We start from the raw sequence: 17,057 nt of genomic DNA on the forward strand, positions 1-17,057 counted from the left end.
TTGGGGGCCATTGATGTCCACATGGACTCCTCACCAGGTTTCAGATCCATCTGATATAGCCTGTGCATAAATTCAAAATTGTTTCCAAGTATACCTAGTCCCTAAAAGTCCAAATAAGTAATATAGGCCCTACAGTCTTTGAATATTCTGAAAGGATGTAAGACTGAATGCGTATTCAAGGTTGCATCCAGATGGAATGTGGAAGATATGCTAAATTCAAGCTGGCTTGGAATGTGGGGAATATGTAACTTACCTGGAGAAAATAACCCATTTGATACTCAGATCAAACACTGAAGAAACTAACCAAAGGTCTGTTCGCATACCATCACCATTTGTCTCCCTAATCCTACTTCCTCTGTATAAAAGGGTCCAAAAAAGGCTATTTGGGGCTTGGTTTTTATTAGGACAAGAGTCCACTGAGTCCGACCAGTAGAAATAAACCAACTTCCTTCCCAGAGTTCACATGTCCTGGCCTTCAATACTGCACACACCCCACTTCTCTACAATGCATCCACTGATATTTTATCTTGCTAGACTGCTTTATTACCCCTTAAGAGTTCACACCTTTACTCTTAAAGAGGGTCTGATGGGAGATGATTTTTTTTCTGTAGCTACTTCCTGCTGCTTAAGGGCAGTAGTTCCTACCTGACAAGGTATAAAACCCTCTGCTATTCTAGGTTAGAGGAAGATGGATCTGACATCTTGGGCAAAGCTGGATGAAGTTCCCATATAGACAACAAGATGTTATTCTGGAAGAAATAAACTTAATTAGAATTTTGAGAATATGTGGTCCCACTCAAAAGACATTGGATAAAAGGTCAGGTGCCTGCAAAGTCTGCATTTTCATAAAGTTAGTGGGAAGCAGTATTTTATCTTGAGTTATTTTATGCTCTTGGTTAACTTTAGAGAGAAATTGCAATTAACAATGGGGTTAGGTATAAGTTGCCAATTTTAATTTTTATGATAGGAGAGAAGAATGGAAGAAGCATTGCCCTTTTAGTTAAGTTAAAGGAGATGAACACAAACAACGTCTGGTTTGCTTTTTCCCTAGCAATAGGCATTTGGGTTAGAGTTAGAGTGAATAATTGTTTTTGACGTAATACACTACTTAGATTTATTTCTTGAAGAGGTATTTCAGGCTGTCCAATGACTGGCAATTGTATACCCCATAAGGTGCTTCTGGTGTACTGGCATTTTCTTGCACTGTTGAAGAATTTGAGAGAGGTTCAATTATTTGTGTATAGAAAGGCCAGGACTCGAGACGTCTTCACGGAGAGTCGCCGTGTTTTCCTGCTTCAACCGTGCTTGAACGGAACCCAGCACTCATCCCTGTCTGCCAGCCACCCCAGCTGCTTGCCACCGTCCGTTCAGTGTCACATAGCCGCCGCTTCTCAACCACCCATCATGACGAACACATCCCCGTCGCAGGTGCGCCAGAACTACAACCAGGACTCAGAGGCCGCCATCAACCGCCAGATCAACCTGGGGCTCTACACCTCTTACGTCTACCTGTTGATGTCTTACTACTTTGACCATGATGATGTGGCTTTGAAGAACTTTGCCAAATATTTTCTTCACCAATCTCATGAGGAGAGGGAACATGCTGAGAAACTAATGAAGTTGCAGAACCAACGAGGCGGCCGAATCTTCCTTCAGGATATCAAAGAACCAGAATGAGAGGACTGGGAGAGAGATTGAATGCGATGGAGTGTGCATTACACTTGGAAAAAAGGGTGAATCAGTCACTACTGGAACTGCACAAACTGGCTACTGACAAAAATGACTCCCATTTGTGTGACTTCATTGAGACCCATTACCTGAATGAGCAGGTGAAGTCCATCAAAGAACTGGGTGACTATGTAACCAACCTGTGCAAGATAGGGGCCCCAGATTCTGGCTTGGCAGAGTATCTCTTTGACAAGCACACTCTGAGAAGCAGTGATGAGAGCTAAACCTTATGTTGGCTTCCCCAGAGCCACAGGGTAGTAGTGCATGTGTGTTGGGTTTACCTTTTCTACAAGTTGTCTCAACGTCTACCAAGTTCGTTCATTGGTACCATTCCTTCAAATAAAGTTATTTGGTACCAAAAAAAAAAAAAAGAAAGAAAGAAAGAAAGGCCAGGACTCAGGAATGATTTGAGAAGGAAAAATGGTTCATTGATGGCCGGCTGGACTCAGGAGCTTCCTGTTGCAAACCCGAGCCCCAAACAAGATTTCCAAGACTTCTGAGTTTCTTTTATACAGAGAGGAAAGTTTAAATGGTCCTTTTGTTTCAGTTCTCAATAGGCTTGAATTAGCATATATATCTTCCACATCTTAGGTAAGCTTTTAGCATGGACATCAAACATTCTAGATAAGCTTTTAGCTTATTTTGGTTTGCATTTCCCCTGAATATTCAAAGTCTATAGAGTTTGCACTGATAAACTGTTTCCTGGGACTGGGGTCATTGCCATGTTCACCAAAGGCAGGACTGCAGCCTGTTATCATCCCACACCCAAAAGTCACAGACAGCTTAGGTTATCTCTTAAGAGACAAAGAACTTCCCACCCATAGCTCACATCATTTCCCCCCTTTGCCAAAGTTTAACTTGCTAAGTTTTGGCATAATTATTGCTGGAGCTATGAGGTGGATGGCTGTTTGTTGTTTTGATTGATTATTTATCAATCTTTGTTGTAGCATCCAGGACTTTGTTTTTAGAAGTTTAGAAGTTTTTATTCTGGACAGCAGAATCCTGGGGCTGTGGTTCCCCTTCAGTCATCCTGGGGCCACTGGCACTCATATGGATTTCCAGTCAGGGCCCAGATCCATCTATTAGCTTTTTTTTACATTTAAAGAGTTTACACCTTTAATCTAAAAGGGGTGCTGAAGGGAGATGATCTCTTTTCTGTAACTGCTACCTTCTGGCCATGGACTGTAGTCATTGCCTAACAAGGTGTAAAACTCTTATTTTATTTTACCTGGAGGAAGAAGGATCTGGCATTCTGTATGAAGTTGGATAAAGTTTTCATATGGTTAATAAGATGTTCACTCTGAAAGAAACAAACAATTAAAAATTTGGAATACACATTTTTAAGAGGACATTGGATTACAGAGATAGACAAGGTTAGGTGCCTATAAAGATGGCACTTCTTTTTAAAAGCTGGTGGGAACAGTGTATATATATATACTTTTTCTAAGTTATTTCTTTTTAGAGAGAAATTGCAATAGATACTTAGCTTTGTTTGAAGACACATTTCAAGCTGTTTAATGATTGGCACTCATGCTCTGTCAGATGCTCCTGGTGAACTGGCACCCTTTGGGCAATTGGTTTCATTCAGGATTAGTACACCAAGTTGGAAATTTTCTTAGTTTTTAGCTGTGGGAGTGATCAGAACTACAGAATAAAGGTTTTGTTTTTTTTTTACATTTTGGTTTTAATTGCACAATTTTTAGTAATTTTGCCTTGTTCAATAGGTGACTCATTATTAGCAAGTAAGCCTCACTTTTGCAACACAGTTGAGTACAGTAGAATATAGTAGGCTCACTGAGCCTGACTGAAACTGCCACCTTATTCTATAGACATGTTTATTAACTGTTTAGTAAATGAATTTACTAGGAATTTAACATGTCTAATATACTTCTGCACTTGATCAAAAATAGAAAAGATAACATCATAATTATTAAGCATATATTTATTACAGGATAAGAGTACAGCACTTAATATTAATTAATGTATTAATTAATGCAAAGGATTTAGAGTTGCAATTAATAGTTTTAAGTTTCAGATTTGTAATACTTTACATGTTATCTCTCCATGAGAGCAGGCCATAATGCCAATTGTGTTTAAGTTTTACTTACAGTATCCTGGTATTATGGCTCCACTTAGCATGTTCTTCATGCATTGAGCAGGTTGCAGCATTGTTGATCCTAGAGAGATTTTCCAGTATTCTACTAGACTGGTGCATAGTGCTCTCTGGCACTATGGAACAGTGCCAGTCTGGAGGTGATATCCATTGTACACTTGGCTGTACTGAGTCATCATTGGCTGCTGCAGGAGCTTGAAACTGCAACGTAGTTTACATCGACTTCAGGAGCAGAACAAGAGGCTGATATAGCAAATATTTTTAACTGAGGGGTCAGTGACCAGCCTAGTCAATAACTCACATGGAGAGGCAACCAGTAATGTATTCAAGGCTTGCTTTGAATGCACAAAAGAGTTTGACAATGCTAAAGTTTATTCCTTGTTTTTATATATATTTTAAACAATTTAATGCAACACATCATTTATCAAATGACTGTTTACTTATATAATTTTACCATGAAGATAATAGGTATTTTACTTTAGTAATAGAGGGAAATAAACTATTTTCATTGTTAAAATGAAAACAGAAGATTCCCAATAGAATCAAGATAACTTTTTATTACCACTTACTTAAATATGCACCTTGCGGTGGCCTTCAGACAGATTTTATTACCAGCAAGTTTTTTTTTTTTTTTTACAACCAATACCAATCCAAGTTTTTAGTTAACAATGACTTCTAGAACTAGAATTATTTAACTGTTTTCCATTTGGAAGATGTTTTACAACTTTTTATAATTGACTACAACCACATTGACTAGTTACCTTACATTTAAATAAACTTAGTAAATTATAATTACTAACCAAAGAAATTTACTTTATTTCTTTAAGAGAGCATATTTAAAATCTTTTTAGCTTAATTTTATTAACATGAACTTAAATTTTTAGTACTTTAAAGATTTTGTAAATATAATGTTAATTTAGATTATAAGTTAACTATGGGAGATTACACTCAAGTTAAATAAAATGGAAAACATTATAGTTTATGCAAGGAATGTTCTCTTTTTTTCCTTACAGGAAGCTGAAACTTTCTTTGTTAAAGTTATGAAAATGAATAATATTTAAAAGCACATTGATTACTAGGTTTCAAAACACATTACACAATTACTTAATTCATTTAATCATAATTCCGGAAAGATTTCTCCATAGTTTTTATGGGCTTTCTTTACTTACTGAAATTTGTCAACAGAGCCACTAATTACCTTTATTGTTGTTGGAAAGAAATCTTCTGGAAGAAAATAAGGCTCACCCAATTGTGGAGAAGAAAAGAATTTATTCTCAATCTTGCAAGAAGGGGCACACAACCAGAAAATATGGCAGGCACTTCAAACAAAGAAAAATGACACAATTTATGCCTCTAAGCCTAGCACACAAGCTCTTTCTCTGTTTTTTCATAGATTGGATACTTTAGCAGTTACAGCCTATCTGAGAAGATGTAATTTTCCTGTGCAAAAGTTTGTGATTTAACTGCTTCCTCTATTATTTTCCAACCATTTTAGTTTTTATCTGCTCCCCTTTGTCAAATAAGGGATGGAAGTTAGTGCTGAATTGGTATTGATTTAGCTCTTTCTTGGGCATCTTTTATTGCCTATAGGACTAGCTTAAGCTGGTTCCCTTTGTTGCTGTTTAACCCGGGAATGGGAGACTGAGGCAGTAGGCTGCCAGGTTGCATTAATCAATATTTCTTTCCTTTATGTGAAAACTAAACTAATCTTTGTTTTTTACGTTTTATGGCTGACCAAAAGGTTTACACTGGGTAATTACAGGGCAAACTGATTCTTAATTCCCTAGCCTAGTAGCTATATTTAATCTGCCACACTTAGTCTTGCCTTCAAAACTCTTGCAAAGAGGAGACCCTTTCCCAATAGTTTCTATAATCAGATTTTTATATGACTTTTTCATCCTGCTTAGTTTAATTTGGGCTCCAAGAATATTTATTCATATATATAACTGCATATTTAATTTTTAACTATTTAAATAGAGCTCTTTTAGGAATTTTCAGTTGTTAATTTGATATTATCATCTTGATGTATGAAGACACACACTGAGCAAATGGGCAGACACAAAAAGAGTTAGACACAGAGACATAACTCATTGATGTTACTTATAATTTGTACTACTTTATATACTGCTTAGCTAAATTTGGCTTCCAGAAATATATATTACTTATATAACTGCATATTTAACCTCAACAATTTGAGTAAATAGGCAGACATGAATAGTTTGACACAAAAACATAACTTTAGTTACTTAAAACTTCCATTTTTTACAAAAAAGTGTGACTGCAAAACATTTCAAAGACTCAACTTTTCTTAATTTGCACTATGACTATGCAGTTTTACACTATGACCATGCAGTTTTACACATGAATTTTGTTTCTTAACTAATGGCTTGTAACCAAAATGTTCCCAATGTTTTAACATGATTCTCTTTTGTTTCAGAACTTTATATTTTACATTGAATTTAGCAGAATTTTGATAAGCAACAAGATTAATTTTATGTATATTTACTGAGGCTATTGGAAGCCTCAGGGAGACTGGTTTCTCTCATGAATTGCCACTCTTAGGAACACTGACAGTTAAGGCAGGAGACTCCCTTTATTTCCCCCAGTCCTTGGAGATAATAAAACTCCAGTGGTCATTTAAACCCAAGGGCTAAGTATTCCACTAGGCAGTAATTTAGTTGGATTCATGAGAGAAAGCAGGGTTACTAATACCAGTAGGACAGTAGCTGTTATGAAATAACCATAGGCAAAGGCAAGGGTTGAGGCTAGCCTTGAAGTAACCATAAACAAAGTTAAGGTTAGTTTAGAATTTACACTTACAATAATAGTTTCAGGCTAAATTCACCCAGTTATAATTTCAGTTATTATCTTTTCACTGTTTTATAATATAAATGCATTTATATATGATCTTAACTCAGTTACAGTTTTTATTAATTTTTTAACCTGTTTATTTTATAACACCTTTAAACAACTATCTTTTGACCTCTTGAATGAACTTAACTATTACTTTAATTTTTCTTTTAAGGTAAAAGAACAAATGTCTTGCAGTTAGTTTGAAATAAAAAGCTGCTTTTCAGGATTTGATTTCTAGAACATAATGTTCTTTTAAGAGAGATAAGACTCTTTCTACTTTAAACACTGAGGAAATGATGAGGTTAAAACACAAGAAGCTATTTTGATAAAACAGATTTTCTTTGTATATTGATTATTCATGAAACTTTTACTAAAAGAGACTAATGACTTGAGAGACTTTGAGAAAGAACAAAATTTTAACTTTGCATAAGTATACTACTTGATACTAAACCCTTTAAAACTTTATATAGACTTACTAGATCTTACTCAATTTTAATCATAAAAATTTTCCTTCCACAAACCTTCTACATGTTCAGTATTCATTCAGGTTTTGTCCCACACTCTACTCTTTCCAATAATCAATCATTTTATCTTAGGACAAAATCATCTCCTTTTCCTTAACAATAAAAACACATTCCATATATCCCACATACTAAGTTACCAGGTAAACTTCTTAAAACATATAATTGCCATTAACACTAAACAAGCGTGTTAAAATAATGAATGTTTCTTCATTTTAAATACTTAGTAGCATGTAATACCAGAAACAGTTTTTTAGAAGCAAGTTGGCAGGGGAAGCTGGCCACCAACAAGTTTTCCTGTTATAAATTACCTTTTATTAGTAGTATTATCAACTCAGGTTTTCTTTAATAAAGACTTTTTGGAATTAGCCATTTAAATACCTTAATTTAAACAATGCTTCATTAAACTTTTCATAATTATTTATAATTTTAAGAATTTTAGCTTCACAGAACACATTCCCATACTTAAAGTTACCACAATACCTTCTAAGAACGTGGGCAGAATGCAAACTTGTTTTGGATTTGACACCCTAGGAAGGGAACTTTACTGCATTTATTTTGATTCTGCTTTTCATCCCCTTCACTTCCCCCCCTTCCAGGCAGTCAGGTGCACAACAATCAAATAGGAATATGGCTTATGAATAGAAGGTGTGGATTCACTGGAAAAGGGCAAGATGCTCCCCCCTTTCCAGCTTTCTGCTAAAATGGGCAGACAGAATTTACTTAAATCCAGCACCTTTCCTGGGGACTCAGCCACCCTGACTGGGGCAGCCCCAACAAACCTGGGTGCATGGCACAGACACAGATGGCCTCCAAGCCCCAGCAAAGGGGTGGACCAGAGACAAGGCTGCAGAGCATGTGCAACATCCAGACTCTGCAGTTTTGCCCCATAATCAATTCACCCCCTTGCCAATGAAGGTTCCAGCTTAATTAAATTCTACTTTATATAACCACACAACACTAGCATTGAGCTGACACAGACAGAAACCTAAAGGTTATTAATCTGACTCACAATTTATATATATATATGTATATATATATATATATATATATATTTTTTTTTTTTCAGCATGGCTGCCCCCACAGCCATCACAAACTTTAGAGAGAACACTTAACATTAACATCTGGTATGAAGCAAATTCATTCACAATTCAGCACCATAACAAAAGATTCCAGCTGACCTTTTTCACTGTTTAACTTTACACCCAGACCAAGCTTCACTAGAAAAGCCAATCTATTTTCCTGTAGCCAAGTTTTTTTTTTTAAATCCAGACCAATTTCCAGGACATTAGGACTTGAACCTATAAACATTCCTTCCTATTATAACCAAGCCTCCACTCCTTCAGTGGATATAAGACCAGTACCAGATCCCAACATGCAGTTAGACAAACCCAAAACACCAGGTTTTTTCCTGTTTATTTTTCTCCCTTTTTCCAGACCTAGAGAGAAAGGCTTCCCCCCAATTTTCTGGGGCTACTAGGGTTCTCTCAGGAGGTGATCAGCCTCCCCCTCCTAGCAATTAAAGCTAGGGCTTTCCAGACTGTGCTCACCTAGGGAGTCTTACCTTCTTCCATGTTTGGAGTTCTTTTTTATTCCCAGAATCCTTCTCTTCAGACCTTCCATTGTCCTCGATTTTTTTCTGGAAGACTCTGGTGGAGCCCACATCTTTTCTGGATTAAATTTAATCCAGGGGCACCCGGACTTGGAGTTCACCTGAGTTCTCCCAGCTCCCTCAGGGAATTGGAAAGGGCAGCAAAAATGCTACCATCTCTGACCTTCATTTGCAATGCCAGGAGAGCCCCCAAAAATGTAGAATTTGAGAGATGTTCAATAATTTGCATATAGAAAGGCCAGGACTCAGGAATGATTTGAGAAAGAAAAATGGTTTATTGATGGTCGGCCAGATTCGGGAGCTTCCTGTTGCAAAACCGAGCCCTGAACAAGATTTTCCAAGATTTTCGTGTTTCTTTTATACAGAGAGGAAAGGTTAAATGGTCCTTTTGTTTCAGTTCTCAATAGGCTTGAATTAGCATATATATCTTCCTCATCTCAGGTAAGCTTTTAGCATGGACCTCATATATTCTAGATAAGCTTTTTGTTCATCTTGGTTTGCATTTCCCCTGAATATTCAAAGTCTATAGAGCTTGCACTGATAAACTGTTTCCTGGACTGAAGTCATTGCCATGTTCACCAAGGGCAGGACTGCAGCCTCTTATCATCCCACACCCAAAAGTCAGACAGTTTAGGTTATCTCTTAAGGGACAAAGAGCTTTCCACCCATAGCCCACAGCAGCACAGCTGGTTTCATTCAGGATTAGCACACCAAGCCGAACATTCCTTTACCTTTAATAGTTGTGGGACTGATTAGAACTACAGAGTAATGTGTTTTTGATTTTTGGTTTCTTTTACATTTTTGTCTCTAATTGAGTAATTCCTAGTAATTTCTTTGACTGTTTTTACCAGGCTTTGTTTTTTGAAAGCCCATTTGGCTAAGCTGATTAGGTCATCCCTCCCCAGATGAGTGTCTTGATGAAGTTCATGAAGGACTTTCCACTGCACTGATCCTGACAGGTAGACTTGAGTATCCTTAACAAGCCACTCACCAGCTTTCAGGGTGACTCCCAGACTAGCTGACCTGGTTTGTTCATTCTGGGTATACTGTGGAACTTCAACTGGTACTGGAATAAGGGGTAGGAGGGAAACCTGGGATTGTGCTTCTGCTTTAGCAGCTGCATCAACTTGATCATTTTCCTTTGCTACAGCAGTGTCTGTTTTCTGATGCCCTGCAAAATGCATAACTGCTATTTCTTGAGGTAACAATAAGGCTTCTATTAAATCTAGGAATTCTTGCCTGTGCTTAATAGGCGATGCACTGTTGGCAAGTAAGCTTCATTCTCATCACTCAGCAGAGTGAGTGTGAAGGACAAGGAAAGCATACTTAGAGTCTGTGAAAATATTAGCCCATTTCTCAGCTGCTAGCTTTAAACTTTGGGTAAGAGCAATTATCTCTGCTTTCTGGGCTGAATTTCCAGGTGGAAGAGCTTTGGTCTTGATGTTTTTAAATTGAAAAATCACTGCATAGCTTGCCTTTTTAATTCTTTCCTTAATAAAACTGCTTTCATTTGTGAACCCTTCAATGTTTGGGTTCACAAGAGGCTCATCTTTTAAATCTGGCTTGCTTGAGTAGTTTTGGTTAAGAGCCTTAAGGCAGGAGTGGAGAAGGGGTTCTTTAGGATGTGACTTTGGGTCCTTTACCAGTAGTAGGGTGAATAGCTTGAGAGTTTGAAACACCCTGATCTCAGAGGTTTTTAGTAATTGAGACTGGTATTAACTGGCTACCTGTAAGCCACTGATGGCCTCTGGCCTTAAGCTCATCCTTCACCTGGTATGGAGTGAAGACTGAGAAGTTGCCCCCTAAAAGGCTGTTGGCCCCACTGCTTTCAGGCAAGGTGTTCATTTTTTTTAATCTTACAGAAATGTTCATTAACTACTCAGAAAATGAAGTTGACCAGGACTTTTAACTTGTTTAATGTCTTTCTGCATATGATTTAATATAAATATTACAATAATCATCAGATATATATCTAGAATAGGATATAGGTATCATATGTAATACTAATTAATGTACTACTCAATGCATAACTTTCTCCTTGAGATGCAATTAATAGCTTCAAGTTTCAGGTTTGAAATACCATACATGTTGCCTCTCCATGGAAGCAAGCTCTAGTGCCAATTGTGTTTCAGTTCTATTTACAGTACTCCGGTAGTCATTGCTCCACTTAGTATGTTCTTGACAGAAGCTGCAGCCCTGTTGATTCTAGAGAGAAAATAGGGAAGCAACTTCCAGTATTCCACCAGCCTGGTGCATAGAGCTCTTTGGTACTATGAAACAGTGCCAGACTAGAGGTGATATTCATTGTAAATCTGGCTATATTGAGACATTATTGGTTGTTGCAAGAGTTTGAAATTGTAATGTCATTTCCATTGATTTCAGAAGCACAACCAGAGAAGAAGTGGATAACTTTATTGTTTTAGGTGTCAGTGACCAACCTAGCCAATAACTCATGTGAAGAGACATCCTGCAGTGTTTTGAATGCCCAGTTTGAATGCACAAGAGAGTTTGACAATGTTAAAGTCTATCTCTTGATTTTTTATACTTTTTAAACATTTTCAATGCAATGTGTTACATATTAAATGAACTTTTTAATACTTTGCTTTTTCACTTCTACACTTTTACCATAAAGATATCAATTACACAAGTATTTTACTTTAGAAATAGAGGAAAAACTGTTTTTACCATTTTTAAAATGAAAACTGAAGATTCCCAATGGAATCAAGGTAACTTTTCATTACCTCCACTTGAGTATGCACATTAAGGTGACTTCCAGTCAGGTTTTACTGCTACAGAGTCAATTTTTGTCATTAATATTAATTTAGGCTTCTAGTTAATAATCACTTCTTAGAACTAGCCATTTAAATGTTTCAGGTTAGAAGATGTTTTATAAACTCTTTAAAACTACCACAATCACACAGACTGATTAATTTACCTTAGGTTACAATTAGCAAGTGATGGAATTTGCATTATTCTTTTAAAAGAGGGCAGATCTACATTTTGTTCCTTAGCTTAATTTTATTAAGCATGAACTTACAACTTTTATCATTTTAAACATTTAATACATATAATGCTAATTTATTAACTTGCTATTTTATAAACCAAAAAGATAACACCTAAGCTAAATAAATTGAAACTGTTATAGATTATACAAAGGATGTTTTTTTAATTTCTTTACAGGGGGCTAAACCACTTTTTAATACAAACTCATTCTTAATTCCTTCTGCCTAGAAGGGTTCTAATCTGTTACACCTAGCCCCTCCCTCAGAGCTCTTGCAAAGAGAAGGTCCTGGGGGTTGGGTAGGTTAAAAAGCTCAGGAAAATCCTTTTCCCTTTATTAATAGGTTCTATATTTGGATTTTTATATGACTTTTCTGTTTTAACCTAATTTGGGCTCTAGGAATATTTATCACATATACAACTGCATATTTAATTTTTAACAATTTGAATAGGGCTCTTTTATGAATTATTTGTTAATTTGATATTATCATCCTGACATGTAGATATATACTGAGCAAATAGACAGATATGAATAGTTTGACATGGAAACTTTCATTCTTTTACAAAACAAATTTAATTGCAAAACTGATGTGGGCTATGGGTGGAAGGCTCTTTGTCTCTTCAGAGATAACCTAAGCTGAAGGCTGTGGGTGTGGAACGGTAAGAGGCTGCAGTCCTGCCCTTAGGGACAATGGCAACAGGCTCCAGTCCCAGGAAACAGTTTAACAATGCAAGGGCTATAAACTTTAAGTATTTAGGGGAAATGCAAAAACCAAATATGCTAAAAGCTTATCTAGACTATCTGGAGTCCATGCTAAAAGCTTACCTAAGATGTGGAAGATATATATGCTAATTGAAGCCTATTGAGAACTGAAACAAAGGGACCATTTGGCCTTTCCTCCCTGTATAAAAGACGTTTGAAAATCTTGTTCAGGGCTCGGGATTCAAACAGAAAGCTCCCGAGTCCGGCCGGCCATCAATAAACCATTTTTCCTTCTCAAAATCATTCCTGAGTCCTGGCCTCTCTATACTCAAATAATTGAACTTCTCTCAAATTCTACAACAAAACAACATTTGAAATATTTCCCAGAAGGCTTTTTATAATTTGCATTATGACAATGCAGTTTTGCACAAGACTTTTGTTTTTAGTTAATAGCTTATAACCAAAATGTTCCCAATGCTTTAACAAAATTTTCCTTTACTTCAGAACTTTATATTTTACCTTGACTTCAGCAGACTCTGGATGAGCATGACCAATTGCATGTATATTCACTGAGGGTATTAAAGCATCAGGGAAAATGGTTTCTCATGAATTGCTACCTTTAGGAACCCTGACAGTTAAGGCAGGAGGCTTCCTTTACTTCCCAGTCCTTGGAGATAACAGGACTCCACATCCACTGGACTGGAAGAGTGGACATCCAACCTTGAGTGTCAAGAATTCCATCGGGCAGTAACTTAGTCCACACTTGGAGCCATGAGAGAAAGCAGAGTTATTAATACCAGTAGAATAGGAGACAGGGATATCTAAAACTTGTTTCTCCTGAGCCATAGAGGCAGAGGTTGTCAAGAATTTACTATAAGCAGAGGCAACAGTGGGGGAAGACTTCCAGTAACCATAAACAAAGGCAAACTCAGATTATAATCACCATTATAGTAGCTGAAGTTTAAAGGCTAGGTCAGGCTAGTTATAAAATAACCATAATAAAAAGTAAGTTTAAGTTATAATTAACATTACTATAGCAAGCATAAGAAAGACTTGAAGTAGCCATAAACAAAGGTAAATTACCATTACAATAGCTGAAATATAAGCTACATTTACTCTGTTGTAATAATTTCCATTACTATTTTTCTGCTGTTTTATATATAAAAGCATTTATACAATGACTTTAACTCTTAGTTTCTAGAAGGTTTTCATTTAAAATCAATTTGGCCACTTTCACTTATTAACTAAGCAATTAAAATTTTTATTGGTAACAACTTTGTGCAGTTTCTCTGTTTATTTTTTCAGCAACTACATAAATTTCACTTGTGATGTATGCATTAAATTCACTAGCAAGACAATATTGACATTTAAAGATTTATTTTTAGTTTACTTTTCACTGTTAATTTTTAACAGGTGAATTCTAAATCTGATTTCCTAGGCATAAGCAAACTGACAAAGTTAAATGTAGGTTTTAAAGTTGAAGACAGAGGGACAGGGCAAGATGAATTCTGACATCGTCATTATCTCTCTTGCAAAGGACTGGCCATGTAGTGATGGAATTCTGCCTGAGTGGGCTGTTTTAGGAACCTACAGGGCAGGAGGTGTCTGGACATTGATCTGGAGAGACAGCAGCAGAATTAGTGCTTGCTCAAGGTAGAACTGTGGTTTCTAATACTGAACTCAGAAGCCTTGGGAAGATAAATCCCTTCCCCCTAGGACTGAGGATGTAGCACTCCCTGAGAACTGCCAGTCTTATGGCAGTGTTCCCAAGCCCTGTGTTCCCCAATGTATGAACCCCAAGCCTATATTCCCTGAACACTCACAACCCACATATAGCAGACCTACATATCCCAAGTCCACATTCAACCAGAGTTCTGTTTCCTGAACCCATCACTCCTGGAAATCTGGCATTGTGCTACACTTCCAGTCACAGACTAACTCCGGGAGTGGGAGGTATAGGTGGAATGTGCAGAGGGACCCAAGGAGTGCAGGTTCAATTTTCTGGTGACCCCCTTTTATTGAGATTGGAGGAGCATATCAGGTGACTTGGGGAGAGCCTAGGAAGAGAGGAGAGATGAATCTGTTGAGAGAGACCAATTTACCTAAATGCCCTGGGATAGGAAACTTGGTCTGGGAGAAGGTGGAGTCAGAAAATGAACAGGCCCCCTTGTAGCACACCTAAGGGAGAAGGACAGTAGGACATGCTTTACAGACTTCCAATAGCATATTTAGAGTTCCTGGCATGGGGTGGTAATCTCTCTAAAGAAATTAAGAGACATTATTTTCTCAGGAGAATTAGTTCACCAGGGACCCATTTGAATATCTTATAGGAGTCCTCACACAGCCTTCCTGCTGCCCTGGGAGAAAGGGAAGTGAGGAATGGTGAAAGGGGGAAGGTCAGTCTCCTAAGCAGTTTATTCAATTGCAAAGAGGATTCCTTGCCTGAGGCCATATTTGGTCCTTTTTGTTGGTTTGTTTTCTTGTTTTTCTTTCCTATGTATCCTCCCCCGCCCCCAACAAGGCCCATTTTTTGTTTTTGTTTTTCTCTTTTTCTTGCTTGCTTTTTAATTTTTTTCTTCTTTTTTCTTTTTTTATATTATGTGCTGCAGGCAATGCTTCTTATATGCTGTGCTTCCTCATCTTCAATTTCCTCTTTTTTGTGTTTACTGATTTGCCTACCAATGCTATCCCCTTTCCTTTCCATGATTCTATCCTTGATCATTTGTTGTTTCTCTTACATTAACCTCTCTTTTTTTAGCCCCCAATATTTCAATTTTTATCTCTAATACCTCTAATCTGTTTTCTATCTTTTATGCACTCTTTATACTACTGTTTTTTCCTTTCTCTTCCCCCCTCTCCTGTCCACACTGGCCTTTTAATTCATACTATATTCCTCCCCATATTCAGTTTACTATCTCAATGTAGGTAATCCACTTTTTTATGGTTATAACTATACACAGCTTACGTAAATGCAATATCCATTCCCCTAGATCTCACATGGTTCTTCTGCTAACATTCATTATCAATACTGCTATTATATTTTATTTTCTTAACCCTTTGGCTTTCTCTGGCCATAATATTTTCCTTCAAGGTAACGTAGCCAACAAAAAGTAAATAGAATAAGAAGAACAAAGTGACAAAGAGAAGACTTAACATGCATACAAAAACAAAAACTAATTAAACCCCAAGACAAAGAAGCAAATCAACTGAATAAACCCAACAAGATGAAATGATGACCAGACAGCAATAAAAAAACTACAAAACATGCTAATAATCAGGAAAATATGACCCAATCCAATGAACAAACTAAAAACAAAACAAAGAGCTGGTTCTTTGAGAAGATCAACAAAATTGACAAACCCTTAGCCAGACTAAGAAAAAAGAGAGAAGATGCAAATACAGAAAATTAGTTAATGAGAAAGGGGATATCATCACTGACCCCACTGAAATAAAGATGATCATAAGAGAATACTTTGAAAAACTATATTCCAACAAGACAGACAATTTAGAAGAAATGGACAAATTCCTAGATACACATAAACAGCCTACTTTGATGAAAGAAGAAATTGATGACCTCAACAACCAATCACAATTAAAGAGATAGAATCAGTCATTATAAATGTCCCACCTAAGAAGAGCCCTGGGCCAGATGGCTTCACAGGTGAATTCTACCAAACATTCTGGAAAGAATGAACACCAATCTTGCTTAAAATCTTATAAAAAATTGAAATAGGAGGAACATTGCCTAACTCATTTTATGATGCCAACATTACCCTAATACCAAAGTCAAACAAAGACACCACAAGAAAGGAAAATTACAGATCAATCTCTCTAATGGATCTAGATACAAAAATCCTCAAAAAAAATTCAACAACACATTAAATGAATTATACACCACAATCAAGTAGGTTTTATTCCTGGTGTGCAAGGATGGCTCAACATCAGAAAATCAATTAATGTAATACACCACATAAACATTGAAGAAAAAAATCACAGGATCATATCCACAGATGCAGAAAAATCATTTGACAAAATACAACATGTTTTTTTTTATTTTTTTTTTATTTTTTTATTGACTTTGTAATAATATTACATTAAAAATATATATGTGAGGTCCCATTCAACCCCACCCCCCCACCCCCCCTCTCCCCCCCCAACAACACTCGTTCCCATCATCATGACACATCCATTGGATTTGGTAAGTACATCTTTGGGCACCTCTGCACCTCATAGACAATGGTCCACATCATGGCCCATACTCTCCTCCATTCCATCCAGTGGGCCCTGTGAGGATTTACAATGTCCGGCGATTACCTCTGAAGCACCATCCAGGGCAGCTCCATGTCCCAAAGACGCCTCCACCTCTCATCTCTTCCTGCCTTTCCTCATACCCATCGTCCACCATGTCCACTTTTCCCAATCCAATGCCACCTCTTCTATGTGGACATTGGATTGGTTGTGTCCATTGCACCTCTATGTCAAGAGGAGGCTCAGATTCCACATGGATGCTGGATGCAATCCTCCCAT

General features: G+C 37.0%; 1 pseudogene; it reads left to right on the forward strand.

The window, feature by feature from the left end:
- Positions 1–1,385: 1,385 nt before the first annotated feature.
- Positions 1,386–2,063, forward strand: LOC131275202 (ferritin heavy chain pseudogene; annotated as a pseudogene).
- The last annotated feature ends 14,994 nt before the right edge of the window (positions 2,064–17,057 follow it).

The sequence above is a fragment of the Dasypus novemcinctus genome, chromosome 22 (genome assembly GCF_030445035.2).
Source record: "Dasypus novemcinctus isolate mDasNov1 chromosome 22, mDasNov1.1.hap2, whole genome shotgun sequence".
Taxonomy (NCBI): domain Eukaryota; kingdom Metazoa; phylum Chordata; class Mammalia; order Cingulata; family Dasypodidae; genus Dasypus; species Dasypus novemcinctus.